Source organism: Ostrea edulis, chromosome 6 (assembly GCF_947568905.1).
Source record: "Ostrea edulis chromosome 6, xbOstEdul1.1, whole genome shotgun sequence".
Classification (NCBI taxonomy): domain Eukaryota; kingdom Metazoa; phylum Mollusca; class Bivalvia; order Ostreida; family Ostreidae; genus Ostrea; species Ostrea edulis.
Window position 1 is genome coordinate 93,065,587 of NC_079169.1, and position 14,155 is coordinate 93,079,741.

General features: G+C 34.4%; 1 protein-coding gene and 1 long non-coding RNA gene across 7 annotated transcripts in view; one reads left to right on the top strand and one right to left on the bottom strand.

Annotated features, from left to right (window-relative positions):
* Positions 1–14,155, bottom strand: part of LOC125645842 (dual specificity tyrosine-phosphorylation-regulated kinase 4-like) — a 72,599-nt gene that overhangs the window by 21,294 nt on the left and 37,150 nt on the right. The window lies entirely within an intron of this gene.
* On the top strand, positions 1,229–6,264 carry LOC125658278 (uncharacterized). The gene is made up of 3 exons (XR_008796368.1): positions 1,229–2,633; positions 3,508–3,657; positions 5,860–6,264. It is a non-coding gene; the product is annotated as an uncharacterized LOC125658278 (long non-coding RNA).

Sequence of the window (14,155 nt, forward strand, 5' to 3'; positions counted from 1 at the left end):
CTGGAATATAGAACTAGGAGACCATTACAGAACCTGGAATATAGAACTAGGAGACAGTTACAGAACCTGGAATATAGAACTAGGAGACAGATATAGAACCTGGGAGACAGTTACAGAGAGAATCTGGAATATAGAACTAGGAGACAGATACAGAATCTGGAATATAGAACTAGGAGACAATTACAGAACCTGGAATATAGAACTAGGAGATAGTAACAGAACCTGGAATATAGAACTAGGAGACAGTTACAGAACCTGGAAAATAGAACTAGGAGACAGTTACAGAACCTGGAAAATAGAACTAGGAGACAGTTACAGAACCTGGAATATAGAACTAGGAGACAGATACAGAATCTGGAATATAGAACTAGGAGACAATTACAGAACCTGGAATATAGAACTAGGAGATAGTTACAGAACCTGGAAAATAGAACAAGGAGATAGTAACAGAACCTGGAATATAGAACTAGGAGACAGATACAGAACCTGGAATATAGAACTAGGAGACAATTACAGAACCTGGAAAATAGAACTAGGAGATAGTTACAGAACCTGGAATATAGAACTAGGAGATAGTTACAGAACCTGGAAAATAGAACTAGGAGACAGTTACAGAACCTGGAATATAGAACTAGGAGACCATTACAGAACCTGGAATATAGAACTAGGAGACAGTTACAGAACCTGGAATATAGAACTAGGAGAAGATATAGAACCTGGGAGACAGTTACAGAGAGAATCTGGAATATAGAACTAGGAGACAGATACAGAATCTGGAATATAGAACTAGGAGACAATTACAGAACCTGGAATATAGAACTAGGAGATAGTTACAGAACCTGGAAAATAGAACTAGGAGACAGTTACAGAACCTGGAAAATAGAACTAGGAGACAGTTACAGAACCTGGAATATAGAACTAGGAGACAGAATATAGAACTAGGAGACAATTACAGAACCTGGAAAACAGAACTAGGAGACAGTTACAGAACCTGGAATATAGAACTAGGAGACAGTTACAGAACCTGGAATATAGAACTAGGAGACAGTTACAGAACCTGGAAAACAGAACTAGGAGACAGTTACAGAACCTGGAATATAGAACTAGGAGACAGTTACAGAACCTGGAATATAGAACTAGGAGATAGTTACAGAACCTGGAAAATAGAACTAGGAGATAGTAACAGAACCTGGAATATAGAACTAGGAGATAGTTACAGAACCTGGAATATAGAACTAGGAGATAGTAACAGAACCTGGAATATAGAACTAGGAGACAATTACAGAACCTGGAATATAGAACTAGGAGATAGTTACAGAACCTGGAAAATAGAACTAGGAGATAGTTACAGAACCTGGAATATAGAACTAGGAGACAGTTACAGAACCTGGAATATAGAACTAGGAGGCAGATACAGAATCTGGAATATAGAACTAGGAGACAGATATAGAATCTGGAATATAGAACTAGGAGACAGAATATAGAACTAGGAGACAATTACAGAACCTGGAATATAGAACTAGGAGACAGTTACAGAACCTGGAATATAGAACTAGGAGGCAGATACAGAATCTGGAATATAGAACTAGGAGACAGATATAGAATCTGGAATATAGAACTAGGAGACAGAATATAGAACTAGGAGACAGTTACAGAACCTGGAATATAGAACTAGGAGACAGATATAGAACCTGGAATATAGAACTAGGAGACAGATATAGAACCTGGAATATAGAACTAGGAGACAGATATAGAACCTGGAATATAGAACTAGGAGATAGTTACAGAACCTGGAAAATAGAACTAGGAGATAGTAACAGAACCTGGAATATAGAACTAGGAGACAATTACAGAACCTGGAATATAGAACTAGGAGACCATTACAGAACCTGGAATATAGAACTAGGAGACCATTACAGAACCTGGAATATAGAACTAGGAGACAAATATAGAATCTGGAATATAGAACTAGGAGACAGTTACAGAGAGAATCTGGAATATAGAACTAGGAGACAGTTACAGAGAGAATCTGGAATATAGAACTAGGAGACAGTTACAGAGAGAATCTGGAATATAGAACTAGGAGACAGATATAGAACCTGGAATATAGAACTAGGAGAGAGTTACAGAACCTGGAATATAGAACTAGGAGAAAGTTACAGAATCTGGAATATAGAACTAGGAGACAGAATATAGAACCTGGGCCCATATTTACTAAAGTTCGTAGACGTAAACGTAGGATTTACGTCTGACTTAAGATTAGAGTTACGTACTCATAAAATGGTATTCACAAAACCGTTCGTAGCCGCAAACGTAACTTACGATGTACGATTGCACTTACGCGTGCGCAGTGGCTATTTTCACTTCGAAGCGTAAAAAGTGTGAATTTGCTCATTTACCTTGAATTCCCTGCGCTACCGCCGCATTATGACGAAAAAGAACACAGAACTTTGTGAGAAAGCAACGAATTTCAACGTATACGTATGCCTGCCAACGGCATGTCGATCAACTGTACCGTTATTCAGTGTTGTTTACAAATCCAAATGGAAGGTTCATCAAATTTAACGCATTTGACTTGTGCATGGATCTTCGATGCTGTAGGTGTTCAAAAAGAAGTCGGCATGGACTGACAAGTAAGTTAAGTTGTTTGTATAGTAATAACCTTAAATGTTTTACCACTGACTACTCGTCACTAGGCCCCTAAATAATGTTGAATTGACTTCAAGGGGATTCAGTACATGACACACATCACAAAATCACAGTCCCTTATTCATTTTGTTCTCAACCTATGTAGCTGCTATAATGCCTGGATCTTAATTTCTAAATAGTGAGCACATATACATATGTGTTAGTTATTTACAATTTTATATGTGCCCACTATTAACACATTAAGACACAAGCTCATTTGTGTACATGGTAACTTCAAACTTTTGACAATACCACAATTGAAATTCAAAATTATTTATCCCATTTTCCCATTTTTTTTAAATTTCATGACTGGGACAACATTAAAGCAGTATCATAGCTACTTGTACACAAGTACTCACATGCTTTCACATCATTTCGCAAAAAGAAAAACAAGAATATTGGTGAAAAATGAATCTAAAATATACATTATATATATACAGGCACTAATTCTAAAATGTGTGATTTGTACGTGCCCCTCTATTGCATGGTTATAAAATATGAAAATTATTATTGCTTTAACAATATATACTCTGGGCGAACAGGTAGATAGGGTGAATGCACTCGGTACCAGATGAGAACAGTTACAGTCTCTTTTAGCATCATTTCAATTATTGCTTGTGCACATCCATGTGCAAAACTTTCAGAAAATATTGTGAAACAAAATCGCATTCAAATACAGTTGTACAACTGTGTGAAGTCAGTGTTAATTTATTTAATGTAGAATAACATTGACTATATATTAATTGGAGATATTAGGTGTGATATACATGTAACATGCACTAGATATCCAAGTTAGCTGACCTCTGTTATTTTTCAAAGGGTCATAAAGGTGGTCAAGAAATAAATTGCCAACAGACAGCAGCATTCCTTGATTTAGATGCATTTCTCTTCATGTCCTCTCCTGAAAGATTTTCCATGATGCCTCAGGGTTAGGATTGGGATGCAAGATGTACAGTACATATATATGATGTAAGTATATCCACTGTTTGTACACATTTAATCATTTCTGTACTTACAAAGTTTCAAAAAATCCAAAACAAATTATGGTACATGGTACATGATGTAATGATTTTTGTAATGCATTGATGATTAAATCCTTAGGCAAAGATTTAAGAACATAAATTTATGAGTTTTTATGATCAAAGTTTGTCCATTTTGCATGTTTTGTACCTGTCTGTCTAAGCATATCTTCACCTTTTTGGCAAATAGAAATTTAACCAATCTAAGGACATACACTATGTTTCTTTGAAATTATTTTTTATCTCCTCGATATTAAAAATTCTTGCATGATTTCCAAAATAATAGCTGTAATTTTGTCACCAAAATTTGAAATCAACACTCAATAAAAATTGCTCTATATTATATATTTCTGATCAGTAATAACACATGTATTCAGTTATTTGAAATACCTTTTAATCTCAAAGCAAGCAAATGAATATATGTAATTTTGGTGATTAAATAATTATTATCTTGCAAGCCAATAATTCTTCTTTATATATTTCTTTACACTAAAAGCGGTTATCAAATGTACTTTTATTAGGTCACCTGAGTTTACTCAGTAACCTATTGCAATTAGTTTTCATTCGTCGTGCGTTAACAATTGAACACTTTTAACTTCTTAATAACTACCAGTCCAATTCTTTTCAAATTTGGTATGAAGCATCATTGGGACAAGGGGGACCAATTTTCAAAAATCTTCTTATCAAGATACACACATATATAAGAAAAACTAAATGCATAGTGATGTAGAGCAGGCAGGCCTCTACCAAAATTGTAAATTTCATGATCCCCGGGGTAGGGGTTTTGACCCCAGGGCGGGCCAAATCTTGTTATATAGTGTTTATGTGTATAAAACACTTAAATTACATCTTCTTTAATGCTATTGATACTAAATTGAAACTAAATGGATAGAGCAGGTAGTCTTTTATCAAAATTGTAAATTTGATTTCCCCCAGAGTAAGGGTTTTGACCCCAGGGTGGGGCCAAACTTAGTATATAGTATTTATGTGTAAGTTTGCTGATACTGTATAAAATATAAATGCAGAAAAGGATGTACAAAAAATGGTGAATTTCACAACCCAGGGTTATGACTTTAAGATGAGTCCAAATTAGTCATATCTTTTGATGTTTTCATGTGAATACACATAAAGCCTTTCATCAGTGTATGCACTTTGAGGGATGTGAAGTTTTAAGAACACATCTTGTTTTATACTGTTGCTGAACTTTAGAATATAATTAGCTTAGATATTTAGAACAGGAATTTTTTTCTAGATTTCATAGTCCATGGAAGTAATGATACTTTTCCACTAGTATTCAGGTGACCGATAAGGCCTGTGGGCCTCTTCTTAGGTTTCTGTTGGGTTTTTTTTTTATTTTACTAAAGAAATATTTTTATTAGTCAGTAATACATATTCCTTTGCCATTGGGAGATTTTGAGAGATAAAAATGGTTGCCATCACTTTCACAGCAAATATGCCCCTTTAAATTTATAATGTTGTACTACCATGTATTATATGTCAGCCTGTGTAGCTCAGTGCAAAGGTACCAGGTTCAATACTCAATTGTGCTAAAGATTTTTCTCACTTTCTTTGCTACAGTAAAATCCCATTCATATACCTTACTGCAGTACATATCAGCTGATTTTACATTTTTACTTGCCACAACCAGGAACTATCAAAATATGTTAACTCTAGACTAATTAAACCTGAGAATTTTGTAGAAAGAAAATAGAATGCAAGTGAATTGTACCTGAAATGTCACAAAAAAATATTTTTTATTTATAAACGTGAATGACCTTAACTGAAACTTACCATTCTTGGTTAAAAAGTATTTTTTTTTTTGGTTTGGAAAGAAGCCAATTTCATTACAAGGGGAATGGTTAATGAAAAAATACTAAAGTTGACCTTGGGGTCATTTGAAATTTTTTTTCTTAATATGGGCTCTTGGATTATAAATCATTAAAATTAGAAATTGTAGGTGATACTTAATGATATCTTCCCAGATATGGTGTACGGTAGATGAATATACTGTAAATAAAATCAGTATCATCACAATTTTACAGTTTATTTAACTAAAAATTATGTTGCATGTATTTTTCAAGCCTTATGAAATTTGATTGCAGTGTAATGACAGTTGTTTATTTAAATCAATGTATTACTATTATTTTTCTAGGTCTATGGGTACATTGCTGTAATGGCCTGAAAAATCTTTTGCAAAACCGAGAAATGTTCATCTTCCATTGTCATGATTGTGTAAAAGGACGAGCAGAAGAATGATTCAAAAATATATGGCAGGATTGAGAATCTAACCCATGACCCGTAGTCTGGTACTCTACCCACTGATCAATCCATGCTGATGGTCCATCTGCTACATTGATGTCATCTTATATATTTATTTATTCATTTATATCATATGGACATTTAAAAATTGACAGTAAAATAAAAAAAAGTTTGATATTCAGCAAAATAGAATTTGTTACAATACATGTTTAAGAAATTAAGTACATGTACATGCATTGTTATACATACAATTATGTACATGTAATTATATTTGTTAATAGATAAATTTTTAGATAAATTTTCATGTTGTTATTGATATTGACATGTACATGTACTACTTCCATTTCTAGAATGATTTTAGCATCTTGATATTAAAAAGATGACATAATAAATAAATCTTTAATATTTGTCAACAAAGTTGTCTGGTGGGTTAAAATTTTTAAAGAGGAGCATTAGTACATGTCGGTTTAATGTGAGAAATCTTCAGAATGAACTTTTATCGGTGAGATTTTTGTAAATTGGGGGGGGGGGGGGGGGGGGGGGGGGGGGGGGCTTCAACAAAATAATATGTATGTTGAAGGCATCATCCTTGGAGTTTGGTAATACATGTATACACTGCAAAGACTTTTACCTAGCTGGTCACATATAAAGGTCAATTACATACAAATCATGAAAGGTAGAAAGATTCATATATAAGCATTATCAATGAAGGTTTGACTCCTGTAGGATTATAGTTAAAGGAAATGGCACTCTGAAAGATTGAAAGTCTACACATGACTACACTAGTAGGCATCACAATTGCTCTCTGAAACAAATTACACAAAATTGTATTCTTGGAATGAAATGCATATCTTTTTTTTTAAAGAAATATTTATTTAGAGGCTCATTTCCCTGTTGTGTAAGTTACAATGTAACAAATAGTTATTTGGACTACCAATATTTGCTTATAACCACAAAGTAAAGATCACATATCTATAAGTAGAAATAGTTTTTCTATAGGTGTCGATCACCATGTATTCTTGTACACACAGTGACTCTCTTCTTTTCAAATCTAAAACATTGCATGTTTGATTGCATATATATACATTAATTCCACCATGTTTGGAAAATTAAAAAAATGTATTTCCCTGAAAGATGCTAGACCTACCCTATATAATAAGATAAATGGCAAATATTCTTTTTTTTTAAATGACCTGCATGACTAAAATAAAAAGCTTCCCAATTATTTCTAAAGGCAAGGTTAGATCCACCCAGTCTGATTAAAATCAAATTTCGCACTTTGCTCGATATACGGACAGCGACTGTCCGTATATCGAGCGAAGTGAGAGGTTTGATTTTAAATCAGACTGAGATCCGCCACAAGGTAAATTAGATCGGGCTCAAAATTTTGAGAATTGTCACAATTGCAGATGATCTCAAAGAAAACGATAATCTGAATAAATACAATTAATTTGTGTATTACTAACCAGCTTATATGCATCTAGAGGGTTTGTAAGGTCTTTACGCAAGAAATTATCGATACAAATGACAAGTCGCCATTGCTTTAAAGTTACGATCAGCTTACGTGTACTAGTATAGCACACGTAGAGTTACGCTTATTTCTGACGTAAATCTACGTCTACGACTGTTAGTGAATACCGTCCCATACGTAAACGTACGCTACGTCTAGATTTACGCTAAGTTTACGTCTACGAACTTTAGTAAATATGGGCCCTGGAATATAGAACTAGGAGACGGTTACAGAACCTGGAATATAGAACTAGGAGACAGATATAGAACCTGGAATATAGAACTAGGAGACATTTACAGAGAGAATCTGGAATGTAGAACTAAGAGACAGATATAGAACCTGGAATATAGAACTAGGAGACAATTACAGAGAGAATCTGGAATATAGAACTTGGAGACAATTACAGAACCTGGAATATAGAACTAGGAGACAGATATAGAACCTGGAATATAGAACTAGGATATAATTACAGAGAGAATCTGGAATGTAGAACTAGGAGACTGTTATTAAAATCTGGAATATAGAACAAGGAGACAGATATAGAACCTGGAATATAGAACTAGGAGAGAGTTACAGAACCTGGAATATAGAACTAGGAGACCATTACAGAACCTGGAATATAGAACTAGGAGACAGATACAGAATCTGGAATATAGAACTAGGAGACAATTACAGAACCTGGAAAATAGAACTAGGAGAAAGTTACAGAACCTGGAATATAGAACTAGGAGACAGTTACAGAGAGAATCTGGAATATAGAACTAGGAGACAGATACAGAACCTGGAATATAGAACTAGGAGACCATTACAGAACCTGGAATATAGAACTAGGAGACCATTACAGAACCTGGAATATAGAACTAGGAGAGAGTTACAGAACCTGGAATATAGAACTAGGAGACAATTACAGAACCTGGAATATAGAACTAGGAGATAGTTACAGAACCTGGAATATAAAACTAGGAGACAGATATAGAACCTGGAATATAGAACTAGGAGACAGTTACAGAATCTGGAATATAGAACTAGGAGATAGTTACAGAACCTGGAATATAAAACTAGGAGACAGATATAGAACCTGGAATATAGAACTAGGAGACAGATATAGAACCTGGAATATAGAACTAGGATATAATTACAGAGAGAATCTGGAATGTAGAACTAGGAGACTGTTATTAAAATCTGGAATATAGAACAAGGAGACAGTTACAGAACCTGGAATATAGAACTAGGATATAATTACAGAGAGAATCTGGAATGTAGAACTAGGAGACTGTTATTAAAATCTGGAATATAGAACTAGGAGACAGATATAGAACCTGGAATATAGAACTAGGAGAGAGTTACAGAACCTGGAATATAGAACTAGGAGAAAGTTACAGAATCTGGAATATAGCACTAGGAGACAGAATATAGAACCTGGAATATAGAACTAGGAGACAGTTACAGAACCTGGAATATAGAACTAGGAGACAGATATAGAACCTGGAATATAGAACTAGGAGACATTTACAGAGAGAATCTGGAATATAGAACTAGGAGACAATTACAGAGAGAATCTGGAATATAGAACTTGGAGACAATTACAGAACCTGGAATATAGAACTAGGAGACAGATATAGAACCTGGAATATAGAACTAGGATATAATTACAGAGAGAATCTGGAATGTAGAACTAGGAGACTGTTATTAAAATCTGGAATATTGAACAAGGAGACAGTTACAGAACCTGGAATATAGAACTAGGAGACAGATATAGAACCTGGAATATAGAACTAGGAGAGAGTTACAGAACCTGGAATATAGAACTAGGAGACAGATATAGAACCTGGAATATAGAACTAGGAGACAATTACAGAATCTGGAATATAGAACTAGGAGACAGATATAGAACCTGGAATATAGAACTATGATATAATTACAGAGAGAACCTGGAATATAGAACTAGAAGACAATTACAGAACCTGGAATATAGAACTAGGAGACAGATACAGAACCTGGAATATAGAACTATGAGACAGTTACAGAACCTGGAATATATAACTAGGATATCATTACAGAGAGAACCTGGAATATAGAACTAGGATATAATTACAGAGAGAATCTGGAATATAGAACTAGGAGACCATTACAGAACCTGGAATATAGAACTAGGAGACAGATATAGAACCTGGAATATAGAACTAGGGGATAGTTACAGAACCTGGAATATAGAACTAGGAGATAATTACAGAGAGAATCTGGAATATAGAACTAGGAGACAGTTACAGAACCTGAAATATAGAACTAGGAGACCATTACAGAACCTGGAATATAGAACTAGGAGATAGTTACAGAACCTGGAATATAATACTAGGAGACAGATAAACCTAGAGTATAGAACTAGGAGACATTTACAGAGAGAACATGAAATTTAGAACTAGGAGACAATTACAGAACCTAGAATATAGAACTAGGAGATAGTTACAGAACCTGGAATATAGAACTAGGAGACAGTTAAACCTGGAGTATAGAACTAGGAGATAGTTACAGAACCTAGAATATAGAACTAGGAGACAGTTACAGAACCTGGAATATAGAACTAGGAGACAGATACAGAATCTGGAATATAGAACTAGGAGACAATTACAGAGAGAACCTGGAATATAGAACTAGGAGACAGATATAGAACCTGGAATATAGAACTAAGAGATAGTTACAGAACCTGGAATATAGAACTAGGAGACAGATACAGAATCTGGAATATAGAACTAGGAGACAGATACAGAATCTGGAATATAGAACTAGGAGACAATTACAGAACCTGGAATATAGAACTAGGAGACGGTTACAGAACCTGGAATATAGAACTAGGAGACAGATACAGAATCTGTAATATAGAACTAGGAGACAGATATAGAACCTGGAATATAGAACTAGGAGATAGTAACAGAACCTGGAATATAGAACTAGGAGACAATTACAGAACCTGGAATATAGAACTAGGAGATAGTTACAGAACCTGGAATGTAGAACTAGGAGATAGTTACAGAACCTGGAATATAGAACTAGGAGACAGTTACAGAACCTGGAATATAGAACTAGGAGACGGTTACAGAACCTGGAATATAGAACTAGGAGACAGTTACAGAACCTGGAATATAGAACTAGGAGACCATTACAGAACCTGGAATATAGAACTAGGAGACATTTACAGAGAGAACCTGGAATATAGAACTAGGAGACAGTTACAGAGAGAACTTGGAATATAGATTGCATCAGTAGTTCTTTAAAGACTGTATGGGTATTGATACTAGAGTTGGAGTTTGTGCATGGATGACCTTTAACTATTAATCATTTTTTCATACAACACAATATTGAGGGGATGTGGTCCTTAGTAACAACTAAATTCATACATTCAAAGGATCTCATATGTATTCAAGTGGTAAAACCTAAGCATGCAAAATGTTAAAAGAATGAAAAGGAAAACATGGAATTAACATGTAGATAATGTATGTAGTTCTGAATGAAAGAAATTACTTTGGGCCAGAATCATGACACACTACTTGGCCAAAAGCAGCCTTTGTGTCAAGCATTTGATCACAGTTATGGACTAAAAAATTCAAACCTTTTATAACCTGCGACTTCTTGGCAAAAAGCAAACTTTGTGCCAAGTATGCGCAACTAATAATTCTGTGTTATAAAATTATGACTCAAATAAATTTTTTTTTTTTCCAGTGACCTTGACCTTGGCAAAAAGACCTTGAGCCAGAGTCATAACACACCACCTGGCCATAAGCAACCTTTGTGCAAAGTATCATCCTTATAATGTCTCCATTACAAAAATATGGCCCAGAAAAACACACTTTTTTATAACAGTGACCTTGACCTTGCAAATTGAACTTGTTTCAGGGTCACGGCACATCATTTAGCCATAAACAAATGCCAAGTATGAGCTTCTGGTGTCTCTCTGTTACAGAGTAATGGCCAGGACAAAAAAAAAATAGTGGGGTGGAAGCTAGGACAGACAAACAGACTTGGTGATTCTTAATTACCAAATTTTGTTAGCCAAGAGTAAAATCATAAAGGTTGATCATGTAAAGTTTACTAGGTAAGAATTCAAACAGTACTTAAGAAATTTCAAAGAAAAGTGAAAAGTTGATTCCCAGACACCATTTTTTAAGCCGAGTTCAAATTTGTCATAAAAACAATGGTTGTAACTTTTACCTTACAGAGGGAACTACTTGTCTTCCCAACAGGACTTACACAGGTTCATTAACATCCAGTGGAGGTGTTTACATAATTACACCGAAGATTTCTCAGCCTGCCAGCTTCCTTTATAAAGTGTTGGTTTAAGTAGATCATAGTGCTATTGCATGATGATGGATGCATTCCAAACAAATTAATCAAAGAATTTAAACTCAAAATGACATGTCTTGATATTCTTAAAACAGAGAATCCATTGCTGTTTCTCCTCTGACATACTGCTATTCAGTTACAAATATCATGAATGTATATCATACATCAACTGCCAATGTTACCATCGGACATATAGGGGAGGTAACTTTTACACACACAGAAAGTACTTATCTCTAGATATTACTTAGCTCATGGCAACTCACACACAGTACAAGTCTCATGTGACCAGGGCAAATTACTGTAAACGTATTATATTTGGCGTGTACGATATTTGGCGGAAATCGTTTTTTCAACAAGTTAGTGTAGATTTGATTTAGCGCATTCCTGAATTACTTTAAACATCTAGATTTACGGATGGCATTTAGCGACGTACTTGATTTAGCGGAAGCTGCGTTCCGCCAAAGGCGCTAAATAGAATACACAGCCAAATGTAATACATTTACAGTATATACCATTCATTGTATAATGAACATTGTTTACTTCAAAAGTGCACTGCATCACCTAGACAACAGATCTGATAATAATGTGATTTTGCACTATTGGTATGTAGCAGTACTTGGAAGTTTTGTTGTGTTGTCCTCAACTATCAGACTTTTCATTTCATATATACCTCCAAAAAAAGAAGTTACTAGGTATTCATGTATCTGATACAAAGTATTGAAGGGGGGGGGGGGGGTGTAACTTAGGAGAGAGACAGTTACATAAAACTCTAATCAAATGACTAGTTTAATGACAATTTTAAATCTAGAATTGTTGAAAAAACTTCTCAACTTAAACCATCCTTGTTGAAAAAACTTCTGCAATTAAACCATACTAAAGACTTTTTTTTGACAAAGGTCTTTCAACAATAATACAGCTTAACAGCAATTGCACCCTATAAAAATTGTGTGCATTTAAGAGCTCAAAGAAGTTCATTATGGGATATTTAATTTTTAGCAAACAAAATTATGCACGCTAAAGTGCACAAATGGAAATGGTATTTATACAAGAGATGGCAATATGTAGACAGAACATGCAAGGCCATTGTTCCGTCTTCTCCGACCCCATTTTTTAAAAATAACATTTCAAAAAAAAATGTTAGTCTGATACAAGTATGCAACAATGTTGCGATGAATAAGTGGGAAAAGAGAAATTCCAAACACATTAGTCAAAGTAAAGGAAAAGCAATACGGACTTCCAGATATATTTCAATTTCTGAATAATCTAGACTTACTCAGTACCCTTGTACTAAGTGTAAAAATGATAAAAAAAACTATCCATGCATGATTCTAAGATTTCAGACTAACCTGTTTCCGATGTGAAATATTCTCATGCATTATCCTTCAATAACTTCACAGAATGACAAGAACAGAGAGTAGCAGGTAGCATCCTAACATCATTTACTAATATTCAACGTGTTCACTTCAAAATGACATTTACCGACTAACTACTAGGATAAAACACTGAAAAGATTATCAGCTTTCAATTTTCTTATAAAACAGCTTACACAAAACAAAGAGGGGATCAATGTTATATCATTCTTATAATACTCGGCAATTCGTTAGATCCCCTATAACACTGGACAACTAATACCTTTTATATTCCCTATTAAAGATTTCTTAAAATGTCTATAATACTTTTTAATGTTTGTTGTGATTTTCTGAATTAGGAGGCGATGTAAAATCCGTGTTCTCCCCTACGACTTAACCACTGACACCTCAATACACCTAGGACGATCTACAACCCGGGATTTAAATCGACAATTCATCATTAAATGATCACTTAGTATTTAACTTCACTGCGATAGTATGATTCTTAATTAATTAATCAGTCAAACACAATGCTGAAAGTTTCCGACTGACCTTGGTTTCTAATAGCAACAGAATGCCAACAGTAAGCTAGTTAAATATTCATGAGCTGGGCATAGAGTGAATGTCTTATAATTAATCAAAGCACATACCTTCCAATATTGAAAACAATTTTCAACTGTGTTCCTTTTAACTTTCAATCTGTCAACTATTAATTGAAACTGTGGCAATTTTTATCATATCTGTATATTTCTATGCCACTTGATAGTGGACAGTAGACTGATGTTTCACAGCTTTAATCAGATTTACAGGTCACAGAGTATTTGGTCAATGTGACATCTTTGATTTATCTTCCACTCATGAAACCCATAATCCCGAAATCCCAGAACAGATTATAGCCCACACAAAACATTAAAACTGACCTCTTATCTAATTTCTTTACTATATTTTGATTATGAAACTAAATCAAATGCTCAGAGATTCAAAGAAGGATC